The 20,075-nt window shown below is 26.4% G+C and overlaps 1 pseudogene; it reads left to right on the top strand.

Moving 5' to 3' along the window:
• LOC112591237 overlaps window positions 1–20,075 on the top strand; it is a 90,095-nt pseudogene that overhangs the window by 66,411 nt on the left and 3,609 nt on the right.

The following is a 20,075-nucleotide window of genomic DNA, read 5'->3' as shown; positions in this document are numbered from 1 at the left end:
TGTTTTCCATAAAATAATACCTAATATAGTACTTGTATTTGTATAGTACCCAGCTTCAACGAAGTCAAGAGATGTTTATTACTGACGTTTCGGTAAAGATTAATATTAAAAATGGTATGCTAGCTATTTAGTATAATATTCGTATCACAATACCTCATTAGTTATATTATATATAGGCATTGTTTTACAAACATTTTAATTAGTATTTAGTGTAGAAAATATAAATTATAATGAACTGTATATATCACAATGAGAACATAATACATATATTTACTTAGTATACATTACACACCATTTATGAGTATAACTGAAAAATAATTATTATCTTATGTATACTAATTGAAATTTGTAATCAAATAGTAAATGTCTTATTGTTATTAAAATCATTACGCAAGTTTAGGGTATATTATTTTTCTTTACGAACTGTAATATATTTTAGTAAAGTAACGTAGTTTATTATTAGGAGAAAATTACTGATCCAACCCTAAGTGGTCAAATAATGTAGTTTAAAAGCAATATTTGTCTGTATGTGAGAAATTGACAGATGATGTTATATTAGTATATTATATTATATGTTATATTATGTTATTATATTTATCATGTCCTCGAAAGTTTAGGATTCAAAGGTTCGTCAGTTTCATTCGCAAGTCTTAAAACAGATTGAATCCCTTAGAGCAAACATTTTTGGTCTGGAAAAACAATATTTTGTTATGGCGATATATACTTCACGATTTCAAAGGCGGATGAATAAGGTAAGTATGTACCTGTATAAATTCATATCCTTTACACCGCATGGTGCAGAATATTTAACTTGTTTAGATTATATATATAAATTGAAACGTTTGAACCTGAACTAACGCGTTTATATTTCAAATCTCGTTCTTATGTATGATATGTACCGGTAAGTATAGTCTTGTAATTTGCTATTATTAGCGCCATAATAGGGTAAAGACGCATCAACACTATCTCGTTTTTACCGTATTGGTGTGGTCAATGCATTGTTAATAAATAATTTCTATTACAATGATAAACATTTCATATTATGCACTATCTGCTACCGAAGGTACTAATTATATTATTAATTGTAGTGTTTCTTTACTGTGTTGATGTCGAAATAATATATGTGAAACAATTACTATTATATTTTAAGCTCTAATAAATATAATAATTGGTTAAATATAAAACAGTTGTCGATTTTATTAACAGTATTAGATTTTAATAAAAATAATATTACATAAAACACAAACAATTCTTCACAAATTAGGCTATCAGTAGCCGTAGTGTCAAGTTGCCCGTAGTGCTCCTACTCCAAATCGCGCGTGCTTAAATTTAACTTCAATGCATTCCATTAATAAAAATGCTTCACCTCAAGACCTCAACCTTCCTGATACTTCAAAGAAAAGAACTAGCAGTGCCGCTCTTACACCTCCTCACACTAGCAAAAATAGATTCTCGCCACTACTAACTCTCCAAGACACCGGTGATACAAACAATACTACAGAAAACGACAGTACTCAGCAACCACAGGTCAGACCTAAAATTCCACCTATTTATGTTTATAATATTTCCGATTACGTAAACTTTCATAATTCTTTAGCAAATATTACACTTGACAATTTCTCCATTGTAAATACAAAATCTGCCTTAAAAATTAATTTAAACTCGATAGACGACTATAGAACCGCCACTAAACTTTTCGATGAGACCGAAATCGAATACCACACATACCAACTTCCTGAAAATAAACAACTATCAGTAGTTATTAGAAATCTTCCGGTAAACATATCGGAAGCTTGTATTTATAACGAACTTCAAGAACTTAAATTTGAAGTCGTTTCTGTCACACGCCTACAAAACCAATTCAAATCGCCAATACCAATCGTAGCAGTATTATTGTCAAAATCATCTAATGAAATATTTTCCTTAAACAGACTTTTACATTGCGTAATAATAGTAGAACCACGGAAACCCTCTAAGGATATCCCACAATGTACAAACTGTCAAAGATTTTCCCACACTAAAAAGTTTTGCCATTTACCATCAAGGTGTGTAAAATGTGCAGGTGACCATCATTACAGTCAATGCCAGAAACTATTAGAAGCTCCTCCAAAATGTGTTAACTGTGAAAGTAATCACCCGGCTAATTATAGAGGGTGTACTTTTTATAAGGAGATATTAAAACACCAAAATAAAAATAAAACTAATACAAATCCTACTCATAGCTGGAATTATTCAAACACAAAACCCAACGAAAATACTCAAAATATACATTCAAGCAAAGATAACACTAATAAGCAGTACACATACGCCTCTGCATGTAACAATAATCTTAATAACAGCAAATCAACCAAAAACACAGATAACGATAATGACTTTATGAAAACTCTATTACCACTAATCAACACGTTTGTTACTCAACTAATGCAAAAAATAATTGCAAATCTCCCAGCTATCATAAACAGCTTAAACTTAAACACAAATGGATCTCCATAATACTTTATTATTAAACTGGAACGCCAACGGTCTAAAAAATCAAAGAAATACATTATTAGCTTTTCTTAATCACCACAACATCCATATCGCATGCATTACCGAAACTCACTTGTCGCATACAGATAAAATACAATTCCCAGGCTACAAAATATATCGCGCTGATCGTATTACACAATCTCGTGCCATGGGTGGTGTGGCTATTCTAGTACGTAACAAAATCAAACAACAACAACTGCCTTCACTTGCCCTGGCGTACCTTGAAGCCGTAGCGGTTTCTATTAATATAAACAATAAATATATAACGTTCGTCAGTGCTTATCAACCTCCTAGTCGTCAAATGCTTATCGCAGACTATGAAAAAGTCATGAGCCTTGATAACTCAGTTATAATTGCCGGTGATTTAAATTCTAAACACATTAACTGGGGCTGCCGTGTTACAAATCCAAATGGCTCTAAACTACAAGCATTCTTAGAAAACACACCTTTTTCAATATCAGCTCCAAATACTCCTACTTACTTCCCTACTGATATAAACCGCTTACCTGACATATTAGATATTTTAATAATCAAATCTGTTCCATTTGCATGTGTACATGTACCTCTAATCGAACTCGACTCGGATCACATACCTGTAAAAATAACGATTAGTTCACCCTCTCTCTTCAGCCGTACAAATAACTCATTAATTAAAGGTAAACCAGACTGGAATAGATTTTCTAACCATGTACAATCTAATCTGAAGATACCAACAAGTATACCTACCACTCAAATAGCAGAACAAACAGCTGATCATCTGACGGACGTCATAACAGAAGCCGCTCAGACCTGTTCTAATTCCTTTCCGCAAGCTATACTCAGTCCTGGCTACTTACCACACTCCATATCTTCACTTATTCGTCGAAAACATTTAGCTAGGCGCACTTGGCAAAATCATAGGAACCCTACAGATAAAAAAATACTAAACCTACTCACTAAAAAAGTTCAAGTAGCTTTACAAAATTACCGCGTATCCTCATACAATAGTTATTTGTCAAATATGCGACCGGGTGAATCAAACTTGTGGAAAGCAACAAAAAGGTTATTAAACCAAGATATCAACACCATTCCCCCTCTTCGCACCGATGCAAAACTTATCATATCCGATCAAGAAAAATGTGATGTTTTTTCAAACATGCTGTACAATACCTTTTCTCCCAACCATATCTGTAATCCAAGCAACGAACAAAGAGTAAAACACACTTTAGATCTACCAAATTATGAAGTTCAAAATTCCATTAATTACGTAACGCCAAATGAAATCAAACAAATTATTAAAAATCTTCCGAACAAAAAATCACCGGGTCACGATAAAATTACAAACCTTATGCTAAAAAAATTACCACCGAAAGGTCTAGTGTTTATGGCTACATTATTTAACTCATTATTGCGACATGGTTACTTTCCATTCAAATGGAAAATCGCAACCATAATACTAATAAACAAACCAGGGAAGGACAAATCTAACCCTGACAGTTATAGACCAATCAGTCTCTTATCTTCAATTTCAAAATTGTTTGAAAAAATAATTCACACTAGACTTCTGTTCTATTTAAATGCCATAGACCTCATACCAAAATTCCAATTTGGGTTTAGATGTAATCATTCTACGGTTCAACAATTATTTAGAATAACTGAACATATCAATACCGGATTTGAAAAACATTGTCATACCGGAGCTGTTTTTATAGATATATCAAAAGCATTCGACAAAGTTTGGCACGAGGGCCTGCTGTTTAAACTCAAATCCATAAATACTCCATCTTACTTGTTTAATATTATAAACTCATTTCTAATTAACAGGCAGTTTGCCGTTAAAATAAATGATAATACCTCTAATCTTATGCCTATATCTGCTGGTGTACCTCAGGGCTCTAAGCTTGGTCCCATACTTTTCAACATCTACGTATATGATATCCCTCAGTCACCTCGTACGAACATCGCCCTCTTTGCAGATGATACTACAATTTTCACCGAATCACGTAACATAGAAGCAGTAGCCACAAATCTACAAGTACATCTTAATACAATATCTTATTGGTGTAATAAATGGCGTATCCAAATAAATGCGTCAAAAAGTATAGGTGTTATTTTCAGTCTTCGTCCTTACCACCCCCCTGCACAACTAATTTTTAACAATGTAAATATACCTTGGAACTCGTCAGTGAAGTACCTTGGCTTGATATTGGATAAACGGCTAACTTGGCAGCCCCATATCTCATCCAAACTACAACAGGCTTATCAGCGCCTTTCTATGTTATACCCTATCCTCAATAAAAAATCTTCAATACAGAAAAAATGCTCTCTTCTTATATACAAGCAAATCTTACGTCCAATACTCACTTACGCATGTCCGGTCTGGGGGAAATGCGCGACCACCCACGTCAGAAAAATTCAAATTTTTCAAAATAAAGTGCTACGTATTATAACAAACGCACCTTGGTTTATAAGGAACGTAAACCTACATAAAGATCTTCAGGTCCAGGAAATCGTAGACCACATAAAAACGTCTTCCAAAAACTTCCATACCACTCTGCTCAACTCCTCTGGCTCACTTCACTATAACCTCCACGTACATCCGCCTCAACGTAGATTAAAACGTGGACGTCCGCATGACCTTCTGGTTTAACAACTATACACAAATACACAATATACATTAGCTAAAATATAAGTTAACATGCATATATCTATACTATATTATTCTATATTATGTTATATTATACTTTTATTATTAATTATTATTGTATCAGTCACTGTTACTTAATTTTAGTCAGCTACGACTCAGCGTAACTACCACCAATGTTACTATTATATTATTATATTCAATATTGTACATATAGTATATATTAGTTAGTAATTTATATCTTACTAACTATTCTATTTTTATTATTCTAAATAATTATCATGTTAAAATTGTTAAAAATTGTACCATTGTAATCATCAATAGATGTAGATAGCCAAGGCTAGGAACATCTTATTTTAAATTAATAAAAAAAAAAAAAAAAAAAAGACAAGAATTAAACGCATTAAAAAAATATTCTATAGTGACATTACATTTTTTTTTTTTATATACATAATATAAAACTATCCCCCATACTATACATATAGTATATTATACACATACAGTTTTTATAATAGATGGTCAATGTCAATTCATTGTACAATTAACGCCTGTCATAGTTCACAGCTATAGGTATATGTCTACGATACTGACGTCGTAATTATGTGAAATTTATAACAATAACGAAGAATCATCACGTCACTCTGTTCGTGTTAATTTATAATATTATAAAAACATGCCAATACATAGAAACCGAAATATTAAATAACACTGTAACTATTTTGAATATGGTAGAAAAAAAAATATGCACTAATTAAATAAAATATAATCATTTGTAAACATTTTTTTTTTCAGGTTATACTACTAAATGTTTATTAATTATTAAATCTTCTAATAAAATTCTACACTTACTCAAACAAATTCCTGATTGTCTAACTGAAATAATTAGATAACTAACAAACACTAAATAAAAGTCGTATAAAATGATAATTTTTAATTTAGATTTACAGTAAAGTAAATATATAACCACAAAATGTTCATGTAATAAAAAAAATATAAAAAAAATTTTGCTCGTCATGCAATAGTTCATCAATATCACATTTATAATATCATAAATAACTAATTAAATAACTAAATTATTTACTAAACATACATGCTTATTATATTACTTTATGTTTTATACATAAAATATGCAAATTATAAAATACACTAAGCACCAATTTATGTCTCAAAAAAATCATATATATTTATATGTATAACCTAAATACATGCAAAATAAATTTCGAATTATGAAATAAGTTCAATTTAAACCGCAAAAATTTAAAAACGTGATTATTCATATATTATATATATTCAGCATTAACATACTAATTCACTGGTCTCATATTTTTAACATTTCACATCGACCACCTACATGTTTTAACTTTAATACTGATATCAAAACATTCAGTAATATTTTCTATTATGCATTAAAAATTGAATCAATATGTGATACATCATAATCTCCTCACTTTTATTTTTATATTTTATAATTTTCCATTTTTACAACTGTACGCATAAAGCATTACATAACATTGTAATAAAACGCCTCTCTCTTCTATGTATATATTATTTTATCTACAATTATATATAATATATGAGTAGGTATCTATTAAGTATAGATATCGATTAATAAATTAGTGTGTGCTTATTTACAGGTCATATTAACATTTATTTATATTTCAAGTCAAAATAATTAATACTTTTTTGAATATGTCATTATTAAATTATAAATACTAAGTTTATATACACTATTTCTAGAATAAAGTTTTAAATAATAAATAAAATGTGGCTAAAATATTATGGTACGTTAGATACCTATATAAACCTAACATTATTAAATAATTTTTAGAAACATATACAAAAAAATAATGTATTTATATATAAAAATATTATTACCTTATCTTCCCAAATCTCTCATCACGTAAAGAGTCACTAGTGGGTGACTTCTTAATCAGGCATACCATGTCTTCTCTCTCTTTTCATTTATACTTATTATGCTAAAAAGTATAGATTGTATAAATTATTTAAAAAATAAAAAAAAGAAACTATACGTAGATCTATATTGTAAACGATAATAACAAAAATTTAATGTGTCTAGCGTGAAATATTATTTTTAATCAATTGTAATGCAGAATATAATGTGTTCAAATATATACATGATAAGAATAAATAATATTTTTTTTCTAAAAAATTATGGGGGAGAAAACGAGAATTTTATTTTTACAAATAATATAATCCTTCTAATTTAACAAATAACTCAACTATTAACTATACAACTTGAAAATATTAGGTTATAAATTAAAATCTAATCAATGTGTAACAATTATATTTTGTGTGCGATTTACGTTTTTAACAGAACTCAGAAATCCCAAACTTTGTAATTGAAATGGTTTATAAATGTAGTGTAAAAGTATATAATTGCAATGGACTTAGTTATTGTGCTGTTTCCAAAGTTCAGTCAGACTTCCTAACATTCTTATTTGGTTATATAGTTGTTTATTTACTTCCTGTATAAGGTACACCTTTATATGAGGACAGAAAGTTAATTTTAACTGTTAATCATCAAGTGCAGTAATAATATTGTAGACATTGCATAAACTAAGTTTGGAACCGTTGAAAAACCAATATACATGCGTGTTATAAGACTAAATCAATAACTTAGGTTTAATAAAACACATTCTTCATTATTCCGATAAACTATTTATTAGCTTTATGCAGTAACAAATAATCTAGATGTAATATAACTCTAATAAAAGTCATCTATTTGAGAAACCAAACGTCACATTTCTAAAACAAGTTAAATCATTTTAAGAATCGATGTAGACTCTACGCCGTAGAATGTAGATGGTTGTATATTATTAATGTTTGATTAAGCCCGGCATAGTGGAATATATTAAGACCAACCAACTATAAATAGTATATATTGTTATAATATTTAATGACTGATGTGCCATTATATCCAATTTTAAAGTACCAGAAATTTAAAATAATAGTTATCTCCTCCATTATTGAATTCTTAAACAATTGTGGATCCATTTAAACAATAATATATATAAATGTATAATTGTACATTAATTATGATCCTATAATACCTATTTACAAAACTATAATTATTTATGTGTATATTTTCAAAAAAAAAACTTATTTAAACATATTATAATATATCTAATAACAATTGCCAAATCAACCGCATAATTATACAATGCCGTTTAAAATTCTCAAACCATTCACAGTCTCTATTACTTTTTACATAAAAAATAACCATATATTATTATATTGTAGCAATATAATAATAGATTATATTTTAAGATAAGCCTTGTAACAGCATAAAATGCGTCATCGACTACCCTTTCGTTGTTGAAGCTAACTTGACGTCCAGTATCCTATCGTCGTTCAGTAATTATTTTTTACAAGAAAAACGACTTTAATCTTAGTGAATCAAATTCTGATGATCATTTTATCCTCCTCTGGCTATTTTAATTGTACATGGTACATTTATCGATAAGTTTGTTTAATATAATAGATTTAATTATATATTACGTTTAATGTCTATAATAGACTATAACAATATCATTAACCATAAACTAATGATTGAGTATATAAAGAAAGTTTCTTTTAATGATAAACAACCATTATCTATTAATCTTGTACATTATTATCGTTTTTAGAAATAATTTTTTTATATTATTTGAATAATTATTAAAGAATAAGTTGTAAAAATATAGTTATCACTAATATTTTTTTAATATATTTTTTCAAAATTATTTACTGTTAAAAAAAATAATAAAAAATAACAATAGTTAGTTGTAGTTTTTTATAAGTTCATAAAAAATATACTTATTAAAAATGTTCAAATACGTAATTGAATATTTTTTTAATACATATTTAATAATTTTTAGTGAATTCAAGTCCTTCTGGCTATAAATTTATTAACTGAAATGGCATAGGGATATCTCGATAAACATTAAATCATTTTAACGAATAAAATTTGATTTTTAATAGTTTCAAATTAAGTAAATATATATAATATTTATTTCAAAAACTTTTATATGTTTTAAGATAATGAATATTCACTATAAAAAAAATTATATTACGTATACTAAGTGACTGATAAAGTTAAACCGTATTTTATTATTATTTACAGCAACGAATTTAAATAATTTACAAGCCATCGTATAATTATATAATAGAAAGAAGTATTTTCTTATTTAAATATTTTATGCACTCAATTTTTTTTTTTCGTTTTACTTCAATAATTTTAATAATTTATTTTAACATTTCATTTTTGATACGATTTTTTTTACAAGAAACATAACTGTAATATGTCTAATATAAACATAAACTAGGAACAAATTTGTTCGAAAATAACAAAATATTAATTTATTTATAAATCAAATATTTACAATAAAAGCTTAACTATAATATACAGAATTAACTGCGATTAACTTATTACACGCCAAGGTGTAGATTTAGAGATTAAAATATGAAATTCTGTAATAGTTTTTTAAAACTTAAATATAAAATAATAACTAATTTCTAACACTTGATAATGGTTCATTGTATAGCCTTATAAATTTAATATGTAATAATTTAGCTATACATTTTATAAGTATGAACACACAATTGATAGATTGAAACATAAATTTTGATATTTAATTAAACGAACAAATTATTTGTTTTTGACGATTTGAAACCCTCTCATACTTGTATTTTATATAATATCAAATCTATATTAAATCAAAAACTTAAGTAATACAATTTATTAAAAAGTTCTACTTGCTTATAAATAATTTATTAAAAGAATAGTCAATTTTTACCCCCTTTTTATTCTAAGCTTGAAACTAAGGGTCAACCTTTTGCGATTGGCAGTTGCTCTGAATTATTTATAACCTAGCTATTCCATGTAACTACTTAGTGTAATACCACGAATATTTTACAATTCTAACAAATAATAAAATAATTATAATAATAATAATAATAATAAATAATTTCACTGTTTAATGTATATGTTATATAATAAACAAAAAAAAATAAATAAATAATACTTTTAGTTCATTTCATAAGTATTAACTCTTTAATTGAAATTTTGTAAAATAATAAGTACAATATTAATACCCAAACACTACTCGTCCAAACCAGAATAACATACTATTTCATGTTTGATTTATGTATTTATTATTTAATATTATTTAAGGATAAGTTATTAATATTTTAGTTTTAATAGTGAAATTTTTAACTACTAAATAGTTCACTAATTTGTTTAACTAAAATACATAATACATTTTAATAACAAATCAACCAACATTAGTTTTCAAATGAATAATTTTTTTCCAACGTTTATATACTCAATTGATTATTTAAGTTGTTCAAAAGCAGTGTTAAACTCAAAAAATTAAAATTGGTCAAGTTCATTAAGGTATTTAACTTTAATAACATTTTACTAACTATGAAGATTCATGAGTAAATATACTCACTGGCTGTGAATTTGATAATGTTTTTCGTGAATGTATATTCATAGCACTAAAAGAGTAAAGAAAAATATTTCTGTAATGATCGTACAGCATTCTAGATAGGAAACTGGGCTACAAAACAAATGTTATTTTATTTTAGAAATAAGTTATCATTCTTTGATATTTTTGTGAAAAAATTCGTATTTTCAAATCTATAAATTAATAATACCCATAGTTCCGTAAGTCGTACTAACATTAAAATATTATGTCAAGGATTTAAAAGATTCAAATGCTAATATTGAAAATTTAATTAACATTACAAATTTATATTCTTATTAATTTTATACCAAAAAAAAAAAAAAAAAATTGATCTTGTTTAAAAACGAGTGGTTGATAATAAAACTAACTATATATTTTCCAAATTATTTTCTTGGTACAATGTACATCTAGTGGCAGTCATAGATAAGTAGCAGTAAGAAATATGGAGATGACTGAAATGAAGACTGACTAAAGCTATACTTTGAACTTCGACACTCATCCAATTTTATTCAGATTGTGACTATCATGATATTTATCGCATATTTGATTACTTTAATAAACCATAAAAATGGAATTTTAAGTAAGAATTCCTGTTTTCAATATTATTTTTTTTTGTTTATTTGTTTTAATCCATTGTTTTTGAAACACTAAAAACTGTAAAAAAATACTAGTTCCAATTTAAAACTAGAAATCACCCTGAATTATGAAAATATCAACATGTTATTCTTTCTGAAGATGGCATCAAACACGAAACACACGTATAGGCACATTGCATTGTTAGACCAATAAAATCTGAAAATCTGAAATTTAACAGAGAAAAATTTCAAAAAAATATTTATTTTTAAATTGAAATTAACAGCAAATTCTTTAATTCTTTAAATAATTGATACTGAAAATACTCGCTCGATTTAATTCTACAAATAAAAGACACCAATATTCGATAGTGTAATAATATATTATTATGATATAATTCTACATACTATTATATGTCCTTGGACACGCATCATTTGTGGTAACAATGCAAAAGTTAAGCTTCTTGAGCAGTATTTATTTTTTACATTACCTATTACCTTATTCTGACCTTCTATAAAGATTATAATTTCAATTTTTTTTTTTTTTTTTTGTTTACTTTGCATACTTTGAATAGCATAAATACTTTCTATAATAAGCCAAAATATATTAGATTTTAAAAACTTTAATTTATACCTTGCACAATTCAAATGACACCATTACTATCAATTTATAAGCAAAGATAAAATTATTGATATAATATTAGGATCTTTCAACTATTAACTAAAAAAAATAATTATTTATTTAATTTATTTTATATACATTTGTTACATTTTTTTTTTTTTTTTTTTTTTTAAGTAAGAACATAAGTTTGCATTTTATGCGTGCAATTGTAAATAAGTATTATTAAATTCATAAATAATTTTAAAAACATAATAAGCTAACCTAACTTATTTTTTAAATTTATAAAAAGAATTTGAGCCCATTGAAAATTATGAGCCAGACTAAACTGAATACATCCAAACTGAGATGCATTGAAGTATTAAGAAGAACAGATGTATGTAGTTTGATACAAAAATTTCCTGTATCTATTTGCATCCCGAATACTACTACTATCAATCAACTTAACTTAAGTATAAAAAATTACTATTCTTAAAAAGTGAGATGAGCAATCATATATACCTAATATATTATTTTTGAAATACATAGCGATATAATTTTTATATCATAAATACTTTGACGACTGAATTCATAGTAAGTTCAGGCGAATAATATAATGCAAATAATCTGATGATATTCAGAAATAAATTACTTATATACAATAAATGTTATATTACATGTAATCGTAAACATGTATTATATACACGTAACACTTTAAGTATTGACATGTTTAATAACTTTTACTTGATTACGAGATCGCTTGACTTAAAATAGACTATTGAAAAATTTATTTTTACGAAAAATGTTTACGTACATTCGTGGTTATTGAATTGCGTTTTTTATATATGTAACACGTTTTATTTTCCACATTTTTAATTTGTATTTATTACTCATTTTGGTATATCAATAAAATATAGAACTATCTATTTCTATATATTAATTTATAAAATCTATACACGATCAAAACTTTCTATTTAATGTGAAGTTTTAAAAATAAAAATGGTTCGACTTAAAGTAATAAAGATCAAAGTATCATGACCCCAAAATCGTTTTTTTTTTTTTTGTATTTTAACATAAAAAACAAATATATTTAAACTATAATTAAAATTATTAACCATTGAGTTTTATATTGAAACTTTGAAATAATTTAGAAGATAATTTTGATATTTATGATTTATGTTATATACTTTGCTAAACTTCAAAACTGACGGCCCAAATTTATATACCGTCCTTTTAAATGTATTTATCGAATTTCATATTGAAATCCACTTATACTTACTACAGTCACATACACAAATATAATATTGTTTCTTCACGCTGGTAAACCAATTGTTAATGTTGGAAAATAACTAAAAAATTTGATTTCTTTCCATAATATTTTTCCTTTTATTTAATAAAAACATCATTACGAATAATAACATCAAATTATGTTTTGTTCTATTGATTCTTGTATCTACGTAATATAATATGTTCTTCGATTTAATATGAATAATTGTTATATACATATATATATATTCGATTTATATTTATATTGTATGCCAACTACAGCATTTATTATTCATAAAATATAAAAAAAAAAAGCAATAACTTTGTGATTTTCTTAGAAACTATTTTCAATTTTGCATACGTTCCAAGTACAATAATAAAGGTCCGATATTATTTCCTTTAAAGTGTTTATGCTGAATTTATATTACTGGTACACACCTAACTTTACTCATAAATCAGGAATTTTAAAGAAAATTACAATTAAGAATTAAAAGCAATAGCTTTTCTACTTAGCTTAAAAAATAATGAAAATTAAAATATTTAAATAAAATAAAATGTTTAATATTAAATATAGATGCACCTTTTTAAATATGGTATGCTAATTTTAAAAAATGAATTATTAAATATTTTTAATTCACAGCCACATAAAATATAATATAATATTAATTTTATTAAATAAGATTGGAACTTATTTATACGGAATATAGATAATATGATAATAGTTAAAATGATGTTATCTTAACAAGTTTATATTCGTCGTAGTTTCAGGCCGGATTGAGATGTCTGAAGCCTTTGAGCACTCATTTTCTCTAGGCCTTCTGTTTACCCTTACCCTTATCTCTCCTGATATACATCAAAATGGTTCTAAATATTATGCATTTTCTTAATTTTTTTTTTTTTAAACCAAATACAAATTTTGACATTGGGATTTGTTAGTTTTTTATTTGTTATTTTATATAATTAAATAACTAAATAATAATAAAAATATATATTCAAACTGTATTAAATTTATTTCTCTATTTTGGTTCTCCTGAAAAATGAGATGACGTCTCCTAGTCAGCAATTGGGTCGTCCAATTATAACTAATAACTAACCTTGAAATTCTCCACTATATTATGCTATTTGCTTTCTTGTTTATTGAATTCGCATCCCGTTTTATATATTTTACCAACAGTACCATTCCGCATTTCCGCATGAAGTGTATTATATAAGTATTAAGTTTTACTTGAGGAGTCCAATGGCCATATATAAGATAGATATAGCATTGTTAGTCAGTTTATTATTATTTCTGTTTTTATTTTAAATTTTTGTCAAAGATGTATATTTTGTTTTGTTTCTCGTCTTTGTGTATTTTGATTTGACCAGTCTTTACAAAATATTATGCGTAGATGATTTCATAAGTTTTTTTTGTCTATAATTGTATTGTATTTTATTTTAAGAATATCAAATAGTACTATATTTATAACGTATTGATCGGCTAAACCATAGTGGAAACATATAATTATGCCAAGACTATAATAAGCCACGAAAATCTATTCAACTGTGTCTTGATTTTTATTTCTTTATCATAAATATAATTATAACTACTCACATAATTATAAACATTTAATGTATTAAACTTAGGTAAATTATATTTATAAAAATAAGAGTAAAATTTTGTTCGAGTAAGATATTTTTTTATTTTTTGCACTTGTAAATCTAGGTCTATCTGCAGGCACAGATCCGGAGTATTATATTAATAAATAACTATAAATTTTATTACAATTCAATAAAAATTAACGTCATCACTGTAAAGTATAATATAAAGGTAACCAACGTAGATGGATTGGATAAATTGTTTATGGTCGATTTCACTTAAATATTTATTATATACAATATACAATATAAATGGACACTCCGCTGGGATACACAATATATATCTGTATGGGTTTAAAACATTTTCTAACATGCATTAAGTTAGTTCACGTACCTACACCGGCAATAATTGACATTGATGACGCTAAGACATGAAACATCGAGGTCGCGAAGAAAATATTAAAACCAATTATACCAAAAGATTCTATGACCTCCAAGGCTCCGAAAAACTAACAGAATTAATTAGTATACTACCGTACCGTATAAAATATCACACAAAAATATTAAACGTATTATAGATAGAGTACTCGCATTTTAATAACCACGAGGTTTCTATACCACATATATACAACTGTTGCAAAAAGGTAATACAAAAAATGTATGTAATGGAATAAATTTCGTAAATCGCATTTACTCTACGCTATATATGCACAGTAAGTTATATAATTAATAGTAAATTAATTTCTTCCTACATATAAATTTATTATACGTATATTCTTATAACAACTATAACTGATTAAATTCAATGTAATTACTCAAGTTCTGATTTTTAAAATATTAAGGTAGGATCGCTTTCTTATTTTTATTTTTTTTTATAAATGCTGTTACTCATATTTAATTAACGACAATTAATAATTAATTGATAAACAGAGTTTATTTATATTATTTTTTAATTAATTAGATGACTATTGTTTATTAGTAAAATACATAATTTTGTAACGTGGTCTAAAAAATCAAGTATAACATTATGGTATTATACCATTCATCCTAGAGAATCAAAAAATTAATTTGTTCTCGTCGATTTATTAACGAACAATAAGGACTTATTCTAGATATTTAATATATTTAATATATATAAAGTGCAATAGTGCAGTAATTATAAATATTACTTCACTGACTTGCTCAGAGAACGACAAACGTGCCGCGTCGACTGAGTTGTTGTGAGAAAATCAGAAAAAAGATAAGTTTCTACATAATTTCGTCATATACATTTTAACCTTTTATTTTTTTTTTCTATTCTTTCGCCGGCGGCATGAATTTTATACATTTATAACCCCAGGCGCCAGCGTAAACTAATACAGCAGCTGGTGTTTATCGGTAGAATATTTAAGGCAGACGCTGACGAGGACTTATGTTACATTTTGCTTTTTCCCCTACTCCTTCAAAATATATTTTACAGAGAGTACGTTTATGTTTAAACAACTAATCCATTTTGCATATATACATAAGTTTTTCACAAAAAAATTATGCCCATGTAAATCGAATTTATTTTCGCGTACAACTAACACTTGACTCTAAGAATTAGTAATTAAAGCCAAAATAATCTTATGTGTTTTCACGAAGAAAATTAATTACTAAGAAATCTGATTGTTATAATTAATATGGTTTATACATAAATAATATTTTTTTATTATTTTCTAATCTGTCATTACTTATACGATTTTATATTTTATATTACTAACTGCTTTCGTGCAAAATTTCGTTGCTCTTTAAAAATTACATTTCTTATATGATAAAAACTTTACTCGATTTAATGATGTTTAAAACTTTAAAAAAAAGAGTATCTTATAATTCATCTTAAAATAATGAAATGTGACACTCAAGCTCATGTAATTTAGTAATAAATCAAAAATATTAATTTATTTCTTAAGTGGTTAAGAAAACTAAAATATTTACCTATTCTTGGTAGAGAGTTTATTGTTAAGACAAAAACTGTTAATCAAGTGATTCATGAAATAACTATATCTACATTGATTTTCTTCCAGACATTTCAAATCTGCTAATACTAATAGATTGCAACTAAAGCTGTATAATCATTTTAATATATTTATATCATACATCGTTTAAAACTTAAATTAAGTAATAACTTACGATTGCGTAAAGCCTGAAAAATCAATATCTGCCTAAAACCATTGGTACATAATAATTTATTAATGTTATTGCGCAATAAATGATAACAATCATTAGATAAAAAGCTGCATCAAGCTCACAACTAAAGAAGCTAGCTAAAAACAGAAAAAAGCACTATATATGCACCACTTTAAATGTAGGTCGGCAAACACCTATATTGGATTTATAGGCATATTAAATATGTATATATAATATATAAATATATATATATATATTATATATACAATATGCGTAGGTAAATACCGTCATCGAAAGGTAATGTTATAAACCGCGGTGGCGGTATTTATTATTATATTCACACTACAGGTTGGTCCCGCGGGATATCATAGACGACGAGCTGCATTCAAAGTAGCTACCCAGTACCCGGTTATAATATCGTGACGTGATCTACTGTTTATGTATGTTTGTGTGTATGGCGTTCGATCCTATTAGTATAGACCACCACTGCGACCGTTCCCCGTCGAAATCTCGCTTCTTGGGCTCGATCCCTTATATCCTTCGTGACTATTCCTATTCCCACAGAGACGCTGTGACAACCGCGGCAGTAAAATAAATCTCGTCCTGCGCAATGCTGCAGCAGCTCACCTAATGCCCACACCATATAACATTATTATAATGCAATGGAATATTATATTACGACATACGTACACACGTACACCACGTGGAAGAGAGATGACGGGCCCGCAATCGTAAATACACGTGAAATATTTGCGAATTTTATCGGGTCGTGTCCGCTCCCCCCTCCCCTCGAATGAACACACACAAACAACGAAAACAGTAGTAAATCAAAAACTTTTATTTTATTTTCGTTCTATACGTCTTAGTATCTTGTGTATACGTCTCGTGCGCGAGTGTGCAGCGTACTGATGATACAATACCTATGGGTACGAATAGGTGCAAATATATATATATATATATATATAAAATATGTCTACTTGATATTATTATTATTTTATCGAATTTCGTATTCCGGAAAGCACGTGCAACGAGAAAATGTTTGGATTCGCGATATAGTGTACTTATATAATATTATATTCTTTATGCTGAATCGAAATAGATTCGAGAGAAATCACTAAACTACCTTTTTTTTATCATTTTTCAAGCCTTTAGTGACACGGGAATGAGTGAATTATCATCACTAAATTTAACTCGAATTACTTCCATATAAAAGTGAAGAAATAGAAGGGAAGATAGAGGTTCTGAATAAAAAAATATTTACGTTTCTTTCTCTTAAAATTAATGAATAGTAAAAACAATTCTAATTGTATATATTACATAGTTTAGTCGCATCCTGCTCGATACATAATATAATATTATCATATTAATATTGTGAAACAATATCTTCGTGTGTATACGAGCGCTGCTGCCGTTGTCGATTGGAGTTTCTTAATTGATCGATGGCTCGCGTACGTACTTAGTCTTGAGACACATCACCGGTATAATGTATAAGTGTAATATAATATATAGCGTTTCCCAGTGCGGCTTATTATTGTACCTATTTACAAAATCCGTCGACGCGTGACTGGTTGCAGCCACTACCTTTAATCTCGTTCTATTAAATAACATTATTATACAGCGTGTTTTTCCAACCATAAACTCATCCCTATAAATTTCTTTAAGATATATGTTTATTAAAACGCTTTCTTTAATGAAATCATACTAAAAATGGGTTATTATGAATAATTATCGATATTAAATATCAAATCTATTAGAAGTTTATAATTAGTAAACATTTTCCGACTATAATAAATTAGCTAGGTTTTAGACACCTATGTTAAATATTTAATTTATAATCCACATATTTTAAAATTTTTAAGTGTCTTTAAAAATTCAAGAATACGGAATTCAAATAAATACAATTGACAAAATCAATATAAGAGTAAAAATAAGGTAGCTTTTAGCGCATTACTTAAATTTATATGTATACGGTGTTGTATTATTATTTACACTATAAATATTGGCAAGATTTAAATAATTTTATCATACTTAAAAGTCTATAAATTAGAGTTTATATTATATTTAATACATAAATAAATATAAAATAATTTTAATATTTTATGACGTCATGGTTAACATATCTTATTTAATATATTTATATATTAATATAATATTAATAACTATCCTTTCATAAATACTAATATGATTAGTTTTAAGTTTTGAATTTACGTGATTAATTCTAAAAACAAAAGGTTTGTGTAGTTTAAAATATATGAATACAAAATAAAATAATTTCAAATGAAAAACATAATATAATTAATATCTGGTAACATAATAAACCAACTATACTTCTTATTTGCTGACCTGTAAAACTTCGAAAGTAATTTGTACAAAAATTAAAAATTAAAGTATGGAAGTATTAAGATAATTTATAATGTTCGTGATTTATCAATATTAAATTAAAACTTTTCTTTCTTCTTTGTACCATTAATTTTTAAATTAAAATACATACATTCAAAGGATTTTGTTCACCAAAACATATGTTAGGTAGGTATATAACAAAATAAAGCTCTTCGATCATTCTTCTATTTACTGTATCGTATATCTTTTAACGATACCGTTCCATTCTATATTTGATATATTATATTGTTATCATTGGAAGACCCTTACTGAAAACTACTTAGAGTAGGTACTTAAGAGTAAAAGTACTTGAAAACTATTGCAAAAAGTAAAAATAACGCGTACATTTATTTGATATAAATGAAAATGTATTTTCCTAAGTGTCATGGTATATGTTCCGATAATAAACCGTACATTACATTAATAGACTTAACCCTTAATTTTAATAAAAACAATCATTAGGTTCAATGTAATTTAATCATGTATAACATTATTATATTGATTTCATATCTCTGTACACTTGCGGCGTTGAAATATAATAAGTAAATAAATACCTATAAATGTATCTTTGAATCTAAAAAAAGCTCACTTTAGATAAAATATTATACAAAACCTTACACTTTAATAATTTATATTTGGTCAACATATATTTAAATTAGATTCAAATCAAAGCTATAAATATATTAAATTAGCAATATTTTTTTTTTTTTATGTGTCTATCATCAGATATCAGTTTTTAAAGCAGTAAAATGCTTCAATTTTCAATACTGAGGGTGGTTTCTATAACAAATTGGACTTTAAGAGAGTTATAGTATATCGAATTCTAATTTTGTTGAGCTAATTATAAATAAGATATAACCACATATTAAAATGAGTTCCATTAATCTTACGTAATGTACCGAAACCTTTTACTTTTC

This window comes from Melanaphis sacchari, unplaced genomic scaffold (genome assembly GCF_002803265.2).
Source record: "Melanaphis sacchari strain LSU unplaced genomic scaffold, SCAv2.0 Contig12_pilon_pilon, whole genome shotgun sequence".
NCBI classification, from domain to species: domain Eukaryota; kingdom Metazoa; phylum Arthropoda; class Insecta; order Hemiptera; family Aphididae; genus Melanaphis; species Melanaphis sacchari.
Note: the sequence above shows the minus strand (reverse complement) of the source record. Positions and strands in the feature narration are given on the sequence as shown.